This window comes from Mauremys mutica, chromosome 7, assembly GCF_020497125.1.
Source record: "Mauremys mutica isolate MM-2020 ecotype Southern chromosome 7, ASM2049712v1, whole genome shotgun sequence".
In the NCBI taxonomy this organism is placed as follows: Eukaryota; Metazoa; Chordata; order Testudines; family Geoemydidae; genus Mauremys; species Mauremys mutica.
In genome coordinates, this window is record NC_059078.1 from 6627063 (window position 1) to 6644895 (window position 17833).

At 43.1% G+C, this 17833-nt stretch overlaps 1 protein-coding gene and 1 long non-coding RNA gene across 35 annotated transcripts in view; both read right to left on the bottom strand.

Moving 5' to 3' along the window:
- Window positions 1-17833, bottom strand: part of MAGI1 (membrane associated guanylate kinase, WW and PDZ domain containing 1) — a 495477-nt gene that overhangs the window by 312011 nt on the left and 165633 nt on the right. The window lies entirely within an intron of this gene.
- LOC123374159 lies at window positions 6671-12072 on the bottom strand. The gene is made up of 3 exons (XR_006581016.1): window positions 11945-12072; window positions 8590-8668; window positions 6671-6801 (listed from the first exon to the last, which is right to left on the bottom strand). It is a non-coding gene; the product is annotated as an uncharacterized LOC123374159 (long non-coding RNA).

Here is a 17833-nt window from a genome sequence, read left to right on the forward strand (position 1 = left end):
GTTAAAGATACAGTAGGCAAAATTCACTTGCAGTCATGCCGGATGTTCCTGGTAAGTACTGTTTAAGGGCCCCACCTCTTTGCTATGGAAGTAAAGGACAATTCACTTTGAGCCCAGTGGAAGTCAGGCTCTTAAAAAGGGAGAGCTGGATACAACCAGCAGTAGGAGACCTATAAGGCGGCAAGGTTTGAGATCACTAAACCTCCCGCACAACCTGGAAAACGAAGTGTCAAAAGCTCAGTACTGACTTCCTGGATGAACTGAAGCAAGAGGTCCCACTGATCACACAACAGTGAACTGCTGAAACATGAAATTGAGATGCCGTGGTGTATACCACCATCCAAGACATCCACTCATGCTTCAGCCCTTCAAAATCCAGGTGCACTCGGCCTCTGAGAAGGAAGAAGGCACCTTGCATCACAGAATAAATTTAGCACTCTGCGGCCTCAGGGAGGCTGTTGCAATGTGACTGTTTATTGAGGAAGGGAAGCGAGCGGGCAGTAAATTAAATGGGGACCTGCGAGCAGGTTCAAAACGATCGCTGTAACCACAAGATGGCCTTCTGAGTCAAGCACCGCGTGGGAGTCACATCTAGATTCTATTACTGTCTTGCATTCTATACCAAGACCTGAACAGAGGTGAAGGGATTTACCCAGGGGCATATGCAGTTTCAGGTTCCCCTTCTGTGAAATGCAGGTAATACTCTCCTGCTTGCAAGAGTGCTGATAGGATTAGCTAAAACTTCTGTGAAGTGCTCAGAAATCATTCCATGGAAGGTGCTACAGAGGTGCAGAAAACTTTTAGGATAACAAAGCCCCTTTTATTCAGATACATTACCTATACCGGGGTGGGCAAACTACAGCCCGGACACCACATCCAGCCCTTCAGATGTTTTAATCCGGCCCTCAAGCTCCCACTGGGGTGCGGTGTTTGTGTCATGCCGTGTGTGTCACGGCTCTGCGTAGCTCCCGGAAGCAGCAGCACGTCCCCCCCTCAGCCTCCTATGTGCAGGGGCAGCCAAGGGGCTCCACACACTGCCCCCCTCCAAGCAGCACCCCTGAAGCTCTTATTGGCCAATGGGGCTGCAGAGGTGGCGCCTGCAGACAGGGCATGGCACAGAGCCACCTGGCCATGTCTCCAGGTAGGAGCTGGAGGGGGGACATACCGCTGCTTCCGGGAGCTCCTTGAGGTAGAGGGCCACCCGGAGCCTGCACCCCCGAGTCCCTTTTGAGCCCCAGCCATGATCCCCCTCCTGCCCTCCAAACCCCTCGGTCCCAGCCCGGAGCACCCTCCCTGCACCTCCAACCCCTCATCCCCAGCCATACCCCCACCCCCCCGGAACTCCCAATTTCATGAGCATTCATGGTCTGACATACAATTTCCATACCCGGATATGGCCCTCGGCCAAAAGGTTTGCCTACCCCTGGCCTAGACAGTGGTCCCATCTTGCTACTCAAGTGAAAAAATTCAAGGTCCAACTGTATGTTTTGAAAAGAAGAAGAGAGAACCCTGGTGTCCTAGCCAATAGCCCCTCTTCACTACACACAAAGTTCTAACCTCCAAGGCTGAGTGTGAACAATTGCTCTGATGAGACAGCTGTTAAATTTTGCCCACAACCATGCCACCAAACGCTGGCTAACTCATGGCTTTCTAGAAAGTGCTTTAGAGAACCTTGACAACAGAAAGGTGCTATTAAAAACATTCTGTTCTCAGTGTAGAGTTGCCAAAGATTAATGAAAAACTTGGCTGCCTTCAACCCTCAGTATATCTGCTAGTCTGGGACTTTTTTTTCAAAGCTGGTTTATAGCTAAACTCCTAATTGCTTTCAGAAAAGGTAGGTGTTAGCAAACAGCTGAGCTTCACCTCTTCAGCAGGTAGTAATTAAGAAAGCAAAGGCACCAAGAGAAAAGCTTTTTCTTTCATTTGGATAAAATGACCTTTTAACAGGCTACATTCATTCCAGCCCTAGTGAAGAAATGTAGTGCAAATAATGCATTAAACATGAATAATTACTTAGGAATAACTTGTGTGGTCTCAAAAAAAAATGGTTAAGGAACTACCGCTGGGACAGAAAAATTCTAGATTGGAAGTTATATCCTTGCTAACAGGACACCATCACATTATATTTTCTATGTTTTAGATTAGTTAATATGAAGTAGGTAGATTAGACAGGCAGTGCATTAGAACAGTCTAGGAACATCACCAGGAAGAAAACGTCTCAAAACGTCAATCTAGTGGAGGGAAAAAAACAGAGAATGAGATTTGGGAAAAATGCACTTTGTCCATTTTAAATACAATTCTTATAACCATCTAATTGAGAAGCTCTACTATCTCAATGTTTTGGAGACAGGGCTTTAAATTTGGTGGCGGGGAGGGGGCAGTTTATAAGCCATTGCAAAAATCTCAGTTTGCACATGCTCACTAGAGAGACCTGTTAAGAGTTGTTAAAGTTTCGCTGCTAAATTCTCAGAATTTTCTGTCTGCACTGAGCATGCTCCATCCTCCAATAGCTGCCACAAGCCAGCTGGACGGCACTGAGACATCCCCACTACACATCTGAGCATACTCCACTCCAAGGCTGCAGAGGTCTTTCCCTGCAATTGCAGCCTATAGAAGCCGGGAGCAGCTGCATCACCTGGCACTGGAACTAACACCCCAGAAACTCTCCATTCTCTTCCAGCTGGTGCCCAGGCCATGTGGAGGGGAAGGAGGAAACAGCATGCCAGAAATGCAGAGAGGTGAGGAGCCAGGCTTCAGCAGTGGTGACGGGGTATGGGTGGGGGAAGTGGAGCTGACTCAGATTGGGAGCCAGTGGAGGAAGCTGGAATGGGGAAGGGGCTGAGGGCCAGGGAGAGGGTGATTAGGGACCAGTCAACAAGAAGACTGGCACAAGGAGCATATAAAGGTAGAACAGGACTGGCAGCTGGCATGAGGGGAAGACCGGGATTCATTGAGGAGGCCAGTGGAAAGACCGGGACTGGCTGGGTAAGGAGATTGCAACAGAGATGAAGTGCCTAGGGGGTGGAAACAGGGGTCTGGGTGAGGAGACCTGGAGGTGGAGATGAGATGGGCATTAGTAATATGGTTAATAATCATAATAACGATGATGCCTGTTTCTGCACTTTTCATCAGTAGATCCTGAAGCGCTCCACAATCTTTTAATTATATTTCTCCTCCTTAACCTGTGAGTTAGGGCAGAGCTATTATCCCTATTTTACAGATGGGGAACTGAGGCCCAGTGAGACTAAGTGACTTGCTCAAGGTCATGTAGGAAGTCCTAGTGAACAAAGAATTGAACCCAGCTCTTCCACGTCCTAGGCCAGAAGATGAGAGAAACAACCTGCACGTGAGCTTTAAGTTTAGGAGAGCAGGTGGGTTTCTCTCTTCTTAATCACCAGCATTACTTTATCTCTGCAACCTTTACAGCAGTGGTTCTCAACCAGTGATTCTCAACCTTTACAGCAGTGGTTCTCAACCAGTGGTTCTCTTCCAATGGGTACATCGACTCAGCTAGATATTTGCTTAGTTTTCCAACAGGCTACATACAAAGCACTAGCGAAGTCAGAACAAACTAAAATTTCACACGGACAATGACTTCTTTATATACTAGACACTGAAATGCAAGTACAAGATGTATATTCCAATTGATTTATTTTATAATTATCTAGTAAAAATGAGAAAGTCAGCAATTTTTCAGTAACAGTGTTTTGTATTTTTATGTCTGATTATTTAAGCAAGTCATTTTTAAACAAGGTGAAACACAAGACAAATCAGACTCCCGAAAGGGGTACAGTAGTCTGGAAAGGTTGAGAGCCATTGCGTTACAGCACCTGGTTTCCTGGATTAGAAGTGTCGTTTTCTTCCAGCTTGGTTTTTGAGACTCGTTCTGAACATGCTTCACTGTGCATATGTGTGTGCATGCACTGTCAGTCTAGGCAGTGTTAGCTGAACAACCCCTGATTGAAAGGAAACTTCTGGGCCCAATTCAAAGCCCTCTGAAGTCCATGGAAGGTCTTTAATAGGCTTTGAATGCATTTCCAAGAGCAATCTCCAACCTTAAAATAGAATAAAGATACTCATCCTGTACTCAAATGTTCCCATTGGTTTGAGCAGGGTGTTATGACCCACAGGTGGTGCTTCACTCACTCAACAAGAGCAATTTATTAGTCTCTCAGACATATTAGATGAGTATTTTCTCTGATGAAATGAAAATGCTTACTTTGTATTACAATCTGTCTAGGTGTAGGTATACACATATATTGCAAATAAGGAAATAGACATACATACAAAAACCACACATTTTATACATTGTATATGCTTATATATGAATTGTAATTCTAGCCCCTGAATCACAATACAATTACATTTTAAAAACCCAGTGAAGATACAACATAATGGTATATAGGAAATTTTCTTTAGTCCAAAATGATTCTAAAGTACAGACTAGGAATTCCACATTTAATGAGGGGAAGGGTGGAAATGACTCAAAGACCTGAATTAATGTTAATTCTAATCCTAGATTCAACAAAATAAAGCCAATATTTGTACTCCCTTGAGATTAAATGTAATCAAAGGTATTCATTATTTACCACTGCATTATGATCGGTGTTGGTATTCCTTATTCAACATATAACGAAGCCTAAAAACATGGACCAAACTGAAGTCAGAGGAGTTGACTGGTTGAAATTGAGACGAATCTGATCCATTTCATTATAGCGTCTACACATAGGGGCCCTCATTCCTCTCTAATATTTGTGAACATCAGGACTAACTAGCAAAAGCAACAGGCAAAATCCTTAAAATGTGTAAACTGGTATCGTTCTGTCGAGTTCAATGGAGCTATACCAGATCTACACCAGCTGAGGATCTGACCTACTACAATTACATCACTGTAAAAACGGGTTGTAGGTCAAAATCAGGCCCACGGTGCCCAAGACTATATTTGTGTAAGACACACAATTAAGATCCAATTATTTTTCTGCAGAAGAATTTGTAACAATGCAAAAAAAGCCAAGAACAGCTGATCTTTATTAAGTTATTTCTTGTGAATTGTTACCCTTTTAAAAAAAGTTAGTCAATGTAATAGTTAGAATATACATTGGCCTTCCAACTGATTTACACCTCCACTTTCATCTGATCTAGGCTTTATCACTTCAAGAATAAGGAGCTTCCCAGTGCATTTCACAATAAACAAAACTCACTCAATATTCTTTGACTAGAAATCGTGCAGTTGAATTAAATTAGAGTTGAAATGGGTATGTAAGAATATATTCTATTGGGTACCTGGTTTCTACTTGGTAAAGAAATTAATTCCCCAATATGCTTTCATTCCTTACACATGGAAATTGTATTCTGAATTTGAGGAGTGAAGGTCCCAATGAACTTGGGTCTGTCAGTATGCAAATATGAATGAATAATGTTAATATTTCACAGTGCCTATACGTCTGTTCAGAAATGAACTTTCGTATGAAACCTAACACTGCCTTGGATAACTGAACTACAGCGACCTATTTCTATTCTAGTTATTAACTATTCAAAACCCTGGAATATTTTTAGATGAACAGAGGTCTACGGGCTATTGAAGTCAACCGGAGCCTTGAAATGAGAACTGGTCCGGGCCTTAATTTTGTAAGTACACATCCTCACCTTTCTTTTCAGTGCAACCACAAGTCTGTTCACAGGAAATTGTTCTGGGTTGGGCTAAAATCTAAGAATGGTAACATGAACACATTTTAAAACAGAAGTTTAATTGTAATATATGTCACTTTAAAATTTGTACTATTATTGTGAATCATCATCTCCTCTAAAACATAACAGATAATTCCATAGGCATTTCCCCTTCCTCAGAGGTACAGCTAGAGAAATCTAGCTTTAACCTCTCTGAGGATGAATATCTCCTCCTCCTCCTCGTTATACTAAGGAAAGCAATCTCTGCTGCCTGACATGTCATGGTGGGAATCAAACCATAGATGAAGTATCGCAAGGCAACTTGCAAATCACCACAATTACCACGCAATCGAGTTTGTCCAGGTTCAGTACTAACTTCTGGAATGAAACGATGTTAACTTTCACTGCCATCCATGTCAATCTAAACCATTGTACATGTTTGGGGTTTCCTCTATACCTATGAAATTGATTAAACAAACAGCAACAGTGCCTTGCTGGCCTTACAGTAAGTGAATAGTTAATTGGGTCATTAAATAACTAAGGGTATGTCCAGACTACCCGCCGTATCGGCAGGTAACGCTTGATTTTTCGGGGATCGATATATCGCGTCTAATCTAGATGCGATATATCAATCCCCGAACGTGCTCCTGTCGACTCCGGAACTCCACCGGAACGAGCAGCGGTAGCGGAGTCAACACAGGGAGCCGCGGACGTCGATCTCGTGCCGTGAGGACCTGAGATAAATCGATCTAAGATACTTTGACTTCAGCTACGCTATTTACGTAGCTGAAGTTGCGTATCTTAGATCGATACCCACCCCCAGTGTAGACCAGCCCTAAGACTCACAGTTATCAGCCAAGAGACTGGTAGCCATTTTCAACATGCCTTAATTTAGAATTCAACACAAGACAATACACACAGAGTAACAGAAGCCTGCATTTCAGTCAAGAATTTTACTCGTGTCCAATTGTACAAGCTTCTCCAGCACGACAGGCTCACTGTTATTCTCTTTACTACCGCAATATCTGTTACAGGCGTTAGTGTATTCAACACCAACAGAGATAACTCTACATTGCTGGGCTGCTTGGCCTCTGTCCCACACACCATCCAAGACATCCTCAGGCACTGCACGATCTAGAATAAAGGAGGTGGTAGTAAGCAGGACGACCAGTGTGAGAGACCAGGGATAAGAAATGTATATGGCTCTTTTACAGTTAAAGTGCAGCTTGCAGAGCCCCCACGTTCCTCCATTCTCCACCTACCAGATGGGGCGGGGGGAAGCTCGGGGCTTCTGCCCTGTGGGGAGGGAGAGATAAGGTCTTTAGCCTTGCGTCCTGGCAGGTGCTGCCCCGCGAGACAGGTTGTGTCTCTCTTGTGACTCTGAAACTTCTGAAGATTATCGTATACAGCTAGGAGGGTCAGTAAGTTTGGCCACCTCTGCTCTATGCTGACTGGAGTGGTCCCCCATCAGCATAATAAAACCACCTCCATGAGCGGCAGAAGCTATGTCCCACTGACACAGCGCTGTGCACATGAGTGCTTATGTCGGTGTAACTTGTACTGCTCAGGGGGTGGTTTCTTCACACCCCTGAATGACATAACCTTTGACGACATAGGCTGTCGTGTAGACATAGGCAGAGTTAGATCGTGACACGCTCATAGAATATCAGGGTTGGAAGGGACCTCAGGAGGTTGGAAGGGACCTCCTGCTCAAAGCAGGACCAACACCAGCTAAATCATCCCAGCCAGGGCTTTGTCAAGCCTGACCTTAAAAACCTCTAAGGAAGCAGATTCCACCACCTCCCTAGGTAACCCATTCCAGTGCTTCACCACCCTCCTAGTGAAAAAGTTTTTCCTAATATCCAACCTAAACCCCCCCCCCACACACACATACTACAACTTGAGACCATTGCTTCTTATGGTCATCTGTCACCACTGAGAATAGGCCAAAGGTCTGACTATCCCAGTCTAAACCCAAAGCCTGGCAACATTTATACAGGAAAGTCGCTATATGCAAATGAGTGGCCCCATTGACTTCATCTGCATGAAGTTACACACGTCAATGTTTGTATGATTGGGGCGCAAATCACATAGGCTTAAATCCCTCTGACTTCAATGGGACTAGTCATGCTTCAAGTTAACCACGTGATTAAGTGGTCTACTGAATCAGGTCCTAAATTGCTGTGCCATTTATTTTGTCTGCGCACATGCCAGGAAGCAAAGGAAAATAAGTAATGCTATAGGCTAAAAGATACAGGGATACTCCCGCAGTAGATAGAGCACTGGACTGGGTTCTAGTCCCTGCTCTGCCACTGGCCAGCTGGGGACATTGGGCACGTCATGTCGCTTTTTGTGCCTCAGTTTCCGCATCGATAAAATGGGGATATTGACACAAACCTCCTTTGTGAAGTGCTATGAGAGCTACTGATGCAAAGTGCGAGGTATTGCTATTACTATTGTATACTGGTGTCAGGTCTGCTGCATCTGTGCCCCACTGTAACCATAGCAACAGACAGAAGGAGGGAGAAAAGAGGTAACCTAGAATTTACTGAAGTCAGATTTTTGGATTATTTGTTTCTGGCAAAAAATATTTTCTTATTTTACCAAAATTTAACTACTTTTGGGGGGAAATGTCAATCTCCCATTATACAAGCCCTTCCTCAAGGAGCCGTAATGAAAAGACTCAGTTTTAGACTCCTAGTAGCTGCCTTGCTATAAAGGATTATTACTTTTCTATGGCATAGCTACAAGAACCAGATCACATTTCAAGCATTCAATTTCTCTCCTGTGTAATGAATGGGAATCATGTAGATTGCCTTCATTTAATTTAGCCTAGAAATTCAGCCTTATCGATTGCAGTCTGTAGACTTCCTAATAATAGGAAACTGGAAGCAGCACTTACTCTTTTTTTGAGTCACTTACCACACAGATGGATAGGGAGAAGCGATAAAGTGAAAAAAGAGAGTTGAATGCTATGCAGGATCACGGTTGGTGTTTTTTCCTAGATGTTACACAATGAGACTGCTGAAGTATGTTGTATTGAGGTTGGAGAAACATTCACGTAATCACTTGCATGCTAAGTAACAGAAATTTATAAAATGTGAATCACAGTATCAGAAGTATCATTTAAACACCTGTGACAGAATCAGAGTTTTTCATAAAACTACGTTCTCTTCTTTCCACCTTCAACCCCACACACACGAGAGCGGGCTACACCCAACTGCTAAGTTGTGGGCCAGCATTTCACATTCAAACACCTCGTGCTATAAGACAAGATCAATATTAACTTAAAAAACTCCAGACCATACAAGTGTAGATCCTCAGCCCCGTACACTGTCCTGTTTGCACAACAGGAGAATCCTCCGGAGGTACAAAGCTGGCTCTGCTGCTTCTGGCCCTGTAACCCAGTGGTTCTCAAACTGGGGTCGGCACTTGTGTAGGGAGCGGCGACCCCAGTTTGAGAAACACTCCTTTAACCCCCTGGGTGAATTCCAGGACCTGGCACATCTGAGGTAACAGTCTGTCCTGTCCTTGAAAGTTTTGAGGAACTGGTTCTATTAATACACCCCTGCCACCAGCTTTTCCCACTTCAGGTCCCTCAGTACCGCAGCCCCTTTCTGGTCCCTTTTTAAACAGGAGCAGTCAGAATAGTACACCAGACTCCTCCCTCAATACTGCTTGTACACAACTAAAATGTAGCCAACAGTTCTCACAGTCCATGCCTGCCCCTTTCTGGGACCTTGCATGACTTTCATAAGCTTTGCAGTTGATGGGGATGCCTGCTGATCCTCTCTTTATTTGGAAAAAGTCATGCTCCCAAGCCACATCTTTTTATTCCTGTACTGATCTTCGAGGGACCCTATATGCTCACTTCTAAAATCCTGGCCCCATTGAAGTCGATGGCAAAACTCCCACTGATTTCAATGGTGCCATGATTTCATCTCTCTGGGCTAAGCTACTTCAACCTTGCACTCCAGGCTCAAATCACTACACAGATTAGGAACACTTTTGCCCCAGCAATTCTATTCCAACACATGAATGTAGTCAGGGTTAGGCTATGTTCAAAAGAAACATCCATTCTAGCTGTCACACTAAAGCTTGTCCTCCATTTAAATATCGATTGAAGGTGATTTAAAAAGTTCATCCTTTCTTCTCTGCTATCAAGATGTAGTTTTCAGAATTGAAAGACATTTTTCTGATCCCAGGCCGTGTCAATATGTGCTGGCTTTGAGTTTCAAGAGGAATCACAAGTAGAGAAAAATCATTAGGTGGTTTGTACAAAGCACCAATGACTGTGTTCATGGAAGACTAGAATGCTACAGTATTTTTCATACACTCAGAAGTATTTCTGAACTTGGTTTTAGAAAACAATGGCTAACTCAAGAAAGTGACACACATTTTGTATTCCTTTTTAACCAACTATCCTATTGCCAACCATAAGCATTCATAAAATGGTGTCCAAAAAATATCATGCGATTGGCCTAAATGATGAGATTTAAAATATATTTAGGGTTTTGGAATCCTTTAAGGGTCACATTTTCAATATTTTTTCTGCACATAGGAGAGCTAGAAACAACCTTTTATTAAATGCAAGGTAAGTGTCTCACATAATCACATGACTCTGAGAGCTGGGGCTTTAAGAAAAAACATCAAATAACACAAGAGTTGGGAACACTGAAGACGCTTGGCTTTTGTGTAATTTGCAAAGAAACCCACAAAGGCAGGTTTAATTTTAGATTAAGAAAATGTCAGCTTCAAAGTAGACTCCCTCTGGTAGATTATTTTTACATCATGCAGGTATAAAGACAGAGAAACAGAAGCACATGAATGGAGAGAGCTTATGGCTCACAGGTGAATTTAGATAATCATCATACAACACAGAACATGTAGAAATTTGAGGTGCCTAAGTGGTTATTGTTCAGTGGAAGGCAGGAGAATATTTTCAGGGCATGTGTGTTTCTTTATTTGAAAAATGCTACAGGAAAAATGTATTGTTTTCTCATTTCTTCCTGGATCATGTCACCTGCCAGAACAGGAGTTTAATCAAAAGGCACATACCATTGTAAATATTCCTGCTGTCAGCTAAGTTTTTTGCTAGCAGCTAAAATACATTTTAAAAAAATGCATCTAATTGCCTCTTAAGAGTAAATTTATAATCTAGTGGTCGATTTGCACTACAAGAAGAACTGAAGGCTCACTGCTTCTTTTGCTTCTGTAACCTATGCACATCCCATCAGTGTAATACTGACAAGGAAGCCAAATTCTTAATGCTGAAGCAGAGTAATATGCCCTCTTGGGATAAAGAGAACAAACACAATCAACCTGTCCTGGCTAACACATGCTTTGCTTTACTACAATGCTCCTATTCATCTTTTTCTCCTAGTTCTCCTTTCTTATTTTTAAACAATGCTGCTAAATTATCAGAACCAAAGGAAAATTAAAAGGTACAATTGCCCCATGTAATTTCTTCCTGGCCTTGCTGAAGTCAATGGGAGTTCAGCCATTGATTTCAAAAGGGCCAGGATTTCAGACTCATTTTTCGGGGGTAATATTCTCTGTTTTCTGGAACATGTACTCTCCTTTTTAACAAACCTACAGAGGAACTGTATTATTAACTGCAGATTATTGATATATTTATTTTTAAAGATTTAGATTTTCCCAGTCTATAACTGATCATGAATTATGCCTAACAAAACAAAACAAACCACTGCTCTGTTCAACGCCGATTTATTAGACTTCTCTCGATTTTATATTTTACCAAAAAAATTATTCTCCTATTGTTTTACTTCCATGGGCATTGTGTCCAGTGCACAATTAGGGATCAAATACAGTAACTCAGATGGTTTTCTGTCCTTCCAATAGTCACACCTTAATACTATAGGGTTTTTTAAAAATGTATAAAGGAGCTTTTCTTGACTTTGTTAGCAATGCCTTAGACAAACACCTGATGGCTCATAACCTGCCATTTAGAATGAGGTGATGTCATCAATGGTAATTAACAAAGATACATCTTGGATGCAACTTAATGGATTACTGCTTGAAACAAGGAGGTGTTACACACACACACACACACACGTTCTCATATGGAGGATCTTCGAGGGCTATGCAAAGAATTTGGCAAAATTAATCCCATCTCTGAGTGCTTCTGAAAAAGGGTTTGAATCCATTTGAAATTCACAAACTAGGTTGAGACATATTCACCAAATCATTTAACACAGCCCTACTGTCTTCTAAACATTCCTCACCACATTAAGAAGGAATAAAATACCTTACTTACAATCAGAGCCCCTAATTTTGGAGGCTACAATACTTTGCATGATTTGGCAGCTTACAAATGAATGCAAGGAGACAGCATCCCATCAAATCCCTTAGGCAGTTTTGCTTAACGGAATGCAATTTCTTACCTGAAAAACATAAATAAGCAACATACATTTACATTTTATTCTGCATATATTAATATCTTATTTAGCAGCTTAAACCACATGTGAAATCAGTTCTTTCCACTAAGCATGCAGGGATGGCTGTGTCACTTGTTTAGAATGTTTTTTTTTTAAATCAACTTGTAATTTCTAATTAAAACAGTTTCAGATGTAAATATTTATATCAAATGGGGAGACGTGATTAACATTTTCACTGACGATACAAACTCGTAGCAAAACATTTTCCCAATAATTCCTTGCAATTAATGAGGCTACAATTATGCATTTCTATCAGAAACCATCATAAAACGGGATATACTTGTACAGCCCATGCCCATCCTCACCCAACCACACCAACCTAGCTGTTCCAAATCACAGGCTATCATTAACATGAAATACATCGCATCTGCTTTCCCCCACTTCTGGCAGTTCCTCAGTATAACTGCCTGAACGAATGCGACTTTGGCTGATCAATCAACTGCTGTATATGAACTCCACTGAAGAGCTACCTGTGAAAAAGTTTTCAGTATAAATCTGGGCCAGCTGATGAGCCTGGAATGATTTGAGATATGGTGGGAGGGAAGCGGGAGTCTATAAACTTGCCACAAAGTCCACAACTAAAGCAGCAGATCGAACGGTTAAATTAATAAATGTTTTACTAATCTTGTACAACGTCAACAAGGACTTAATCATAACCCATAAATGCCATAAAGAAAGGAAGAATCAATACAATACAAAGGCATTTCACTGAAAGACCTTCAAGAACTAACAAAGCAAAACCAAATAATTAAATGGGAGCAACTGGTGAAATTTTAAATACGCACAGTTCAGGTGGTGCCTGCCCCTACGCAGGTCATAAGAGCTGTTGCCACCTGACAACAAGGGCCTGAAGCACAGCCTATGGAAGCCAGTAGGCAAAACTCCTATTAACATCAATGAGCTGTGAATCAGGTTCTCAGTGCAAGGATCAGGAGTCTTTAGCTACATTGGAGGCACTAGTCACCTGAAAGGGACAAGGAACACCACTCGAACAGGCCAATAGAGTACACTAGGTGCGTGGGAGCCGATGCACACCCTGCAAAGGACACAGCATGGGAGACACTACTTTGCACCTCAGGAGGAGTTGTGCCTGCCTCAGACACTGTTGTGGTGGTGCTTAAAGCTATAGTGTAGCCATGGGCATGTAACAAATCTCATGGTTTGCACCAGAAATGGAGAAGCCAAAGATGGGAAATCATGAAACAAGAAGTACATGAACGTATGTAGGACTCTCTCCTTGGAAAGTATTTCATACAATGTGTCCTCTCTCCTCAACTCTGTGCAGTCTCCTGTCTTTAATTTTTTTAAATATGGATTTTGTCTTTTAATTATGCAAAGATGGCCAGGCTTCCTGGATAGGAGCTTTGCTTTAAACTGAAACAAAGACGGATCTTATCAATCTACCCAAAGTACGTCTAAGGCTCCTATCACTGTGGTATCTAATCTTCCTTCTCTTTGTGAAGCAGCTTTCCCATATTTATTAATTAAACTAACAATACTCAGCCACATTGCAATGAAACTGGAGACAGTTTTTAGATAGCTTTGTAAGTGGTGACGCATGTATCTCTGCAAGAAATTAACTAGATGTCTTCTCCTTGGGGATCATTTTTAAGACAAATTTTCTATATTATACTTGGGGAGGAGGGGACGACCCTTTATTAAATGAGGCATTTCAAATCAAATCTTATATCGCATGTGCCTGGATCTTGAAAGTTTCTATCAAGCTCAAGCCAATTGCACATCCTAAGGTCTGGTCTTTTCATTTTCACAGCAGGTTTGCAGCAGAATACAACGCTGGAATATAACAAACTGTATAAAAATGACACCACAATCTTCGGTGCTGCCTTTGGTGGTTGCCTGAAGTAGGGTGATAAAATCGGTTGTATTTGCCAAACAAGCAGTTGCTCATGGCTGAGACAAACCAGTTGTGCTCCCTGCTGGGCAACGAGAGCATAAGCAGATGGAGAGGAAAGAACATTTGCAGACTTTGGGCAGGGCTAAAATCTATCATTGGAGGACAGGGGCTGGCTTCAGAAAAAAACATCACGTCTCACAGCCCTGCTTTGATGTGCTGCTTTTCAGTGCAAAACTCCAAATATAAAGACACAGCTTAAGATTCTTCACTGACCTTAACAGAAAAATTGGCACAGTTCTTAAATGCCTGCTGTAAGAATCATTCAAGGAGAAAGGGAATGGCCAATATGTTTCTAAAATGCATCCCAAGAGCAAAGCTATCAAAACTGTGCTCAGCAGGAGAGAGAAGCACTAAATTTTTACAGTTCAGTCTGAGACAGGGGTGCTGGAACTATTTTTACAGTGCGGGTGCTGAGAGCCATTGAACCAAACTGTAAACCCTGTATATAATGGAAACCACTTCAAGCCGAGGGGGGCGGCGTCTATGAACCCGGACAGATGACAAAAGATTGCTACCATGGTCACAAGGAACATGAGCCTCTGCATTCACAGCTGTGCTGCATGCTGGAAATACATAGACTGGATTGTACTGGTTTGCTGAGCAACTGCTGCTTCTCCTCACTTGCTAATCTTACAACCTACAATTCCTGTATTTTATATACACATAAATGCTGCAGGCTCCTCAGCACTTCACTTTGATTCCCTCAGATGCCATTGTGAAATACTCATCCTGCTCCACATCGCAAGATATTCTTTTTTTATACCACCTTGCACAATTCCCTCAAGTTCCTGCTGAAGTTCTTAATCTTACGAAGCAGACAACCAAGCCTCCCGCTTGGGGTGGGCCGGCCCCGAAGCATCCCTGCCAGCTGTTTGCTACTGATAATCAGAATACAACACAGTTAGCAAAACGACTAGAGAAACAGATTACCCGATAAACTATCAAGCATTGTCATGGCAGAAAGTCCATTCTTTATCCAGTTCATTAAAGTATTATGGCAGAGACCACTGCTGCTTGGCTGCTCTCACTAAGGTTTAAATGCTAGTTTCTACTTATGGGTTACGCAGGGAGGTGTAAATTGGTGGGTTTGAACCACAATATGTCTGGCTCTTGGCAGACGTGCTGTCAGCCCAAAGTTTAACTTGACCCTGGGTTCAGTGAAGAGCAAAACAACCATCCATCCCTGCCTCCAGTTTGCAGGTGATTTCTGAAGGGACTTAAATTGAGGTTTGGCAGGCATACAGCAACGGAGCTGGACCAGGAGATGCTGAGCTCTTGATGGGAGTTAAATATGTTCGTAACCTCTCAAGATCATACTTTTAGCCATTAGTGTAGATTGGGGCCTTTTGCCTCTCCCCACCATCCCCAATTTTAAAAAAGCAAATTCCTTCTCAAAGAACATCTGGTAACCAACACGTAATGCAGCATATTTGTCTGTTTTCACAGACACCATTAAATGTGTTGCTAACACATGATGAAATGTGGGACTTCATCCTGCACCATTAGAATATCACAGGCAGCCCATCTAATGCAGTTTGGAGATGCACAGTGGTGCATGAACCATAATGTGTCAACTCCACTACAAATTCACTGAAAGTCTGTGCGATTGCTTCCGTACAGTTATAGGACAGGGAACACATTTTATGTGGGATTGATCTACATGAGGTTTGGACGGCAGCATTACTCATAGCGGTGAAGCCACAAGATAATTATGGGGTCCTTTCCAAGGAGTACTACTAATAAAATCTTAATACCGCAACAGACCAGCATGTATTGTGTGTATGCCACATATTTTGCAGAAAGAGTATTTGAGAGAGCTTTTAAAACTTTTTCTGAATACTGTTTTTTTATATTCCTCTGACTGCAAATCCAAAGTGAACAGATCTGAGAAGAGGAAAATTAATTGTAAAAAGTGTAGAACCACAAAAATTATATTTACATTTGTGCGTGGGCACACAAGCACATCAGGGTTGCCAGGTGTCCAGTTTTTAACCGGAACACCGGGTTGAAAGGGGATCCTCACGGCTCTGGTCAGCACCGCTGACCAAGCCATTAAAAGTCTGGTTGGCCCACACTGGGGCACAGGAGGGGGTGCGGGTGCTGGGCAGCCGAGCTGCAGCAGAGGATTGGGCTCAGGGTGCAGGTTCTTGGTGGCACTCACCTCAGGTGCCTCCCAGAAAGCGGCGACAGCTTCCTGCAGCGCAGCCAGGGGAGGTCCGAGTGCTGCCCCCAAGCGCCGCCCCCGAACACCGACTCCACAGATCTCATTGGCCAGGTACTGCCGCCAATGGGAGCTGAGGGGGCGGAACTGTCATTCAAGGGCAGCGCACAGACCCCTTGGCCACGCCTCCGCTTAGGAGCCTCAGGGACTGCTTCCCGGGAGGCGCCTCAGCCCGTAGCGGCCTCCTGCACCCTGAACTCCTCATTTCTTCCTCCACCCTCGCGCCTACACCCCCAACTGGAGCCCTCACCTCCTCCTGCACTCCCCTCCCACATCCTGAACCCCTCATTTATGACCCCCACTCTGGACCCCACACCTCCAGCCCAGAACCTGTACCCCCTCGCACTCCTCAACCCCCTGCCCCAACTTCGCTGCCTGGAGCTCGCACCCCGAACCTCCTCCTGCACCCCTACCCCCTACCCCACATGGTGAAAGTGCACGAGTGAGCATGGGTGGGGGAGAGCGAGCGATGGAGGGAGAAGTGAGTGGGGACAGGGCCTCAGATAAGGGGTGTGGCAGGTGCGGGGCAAAGGTGTTCGGTTTTCTGCAAATGAAAGTTGGTAATACACACACACACACACACCCCTATAGCATGTAGGAATTTAAGGTCTGATCTTTTCAGGGAAGAAGCAAATAGAAATATAGAAATCTGTTTCTACTAATGATGTAGAACCCCCATTACTAGCTACCCAGGGTGGTATTCTGGGACTGAACGTTACCCATAATCCCTGTCCTTCCATCCAGACCTCAGCATTCAGGATAAATAACGTTATCCCTGTCCTTCCATCCAGACCTCAGCATTCATAATGCGCCGCAGGCCACTAACTTTGATGTGAAGGGAAATTCCACATTTGCTGAAAAAGAGGAAAACATTTCTATTCAGACTGCAAACTCCTTGGGGCAGGGACCTTCTCTTGTTCTGAGGTTGTACAGCACCTAACACAATGGATCCTGGTTCATGACTAGGGCCCCTAGGAGCAGCAGTGGTGGTGATGATGACAAGGCAGGGAAGTAACATGGTCTAGTAGGCAAGGCAATGGCTTGGGTGTCCCAGTTCTGCCACTGACCTGCTGTGTGAACTTGGGCAAGTCACTGCATTCCTCCATTTTCCCTCCAAATCTTTGCCTTTGTGTTGTCCGATTACATTATTAGGTCTCTGAGATAGGGACTGTCTTTCATTGCCTAACAGAGTCCTCATCTCCCTTGGGACCGCTGAACGCTACTATAATGCAAATAATTAATATGGCTCTTTTTAACTCTTAAAAATGGTGACTCTTTAAAAAAAAATGCTTCCCAGTAGTTTTGGGTTGAATAATCAAGATAACACTCACATGCTAGATTTTTTTTTCTTTTTAACCACCACACACATTGGCTTAAACTGCAAACAATTAAATTCAAAAATAATTCAAAAGGGATATTTGAATGCCTAAGCTGTGTTTTCCCAGACCCTTTTTAGTTCCTTGGTGAGTGACAAGGTACAAAAAACAGCCTGCTGATGAAATTAGTGTTTATACCACAAACTCAGTAATAAAAACAATGCTTTAAAAAGAACCTGAAATACTGTGATACATT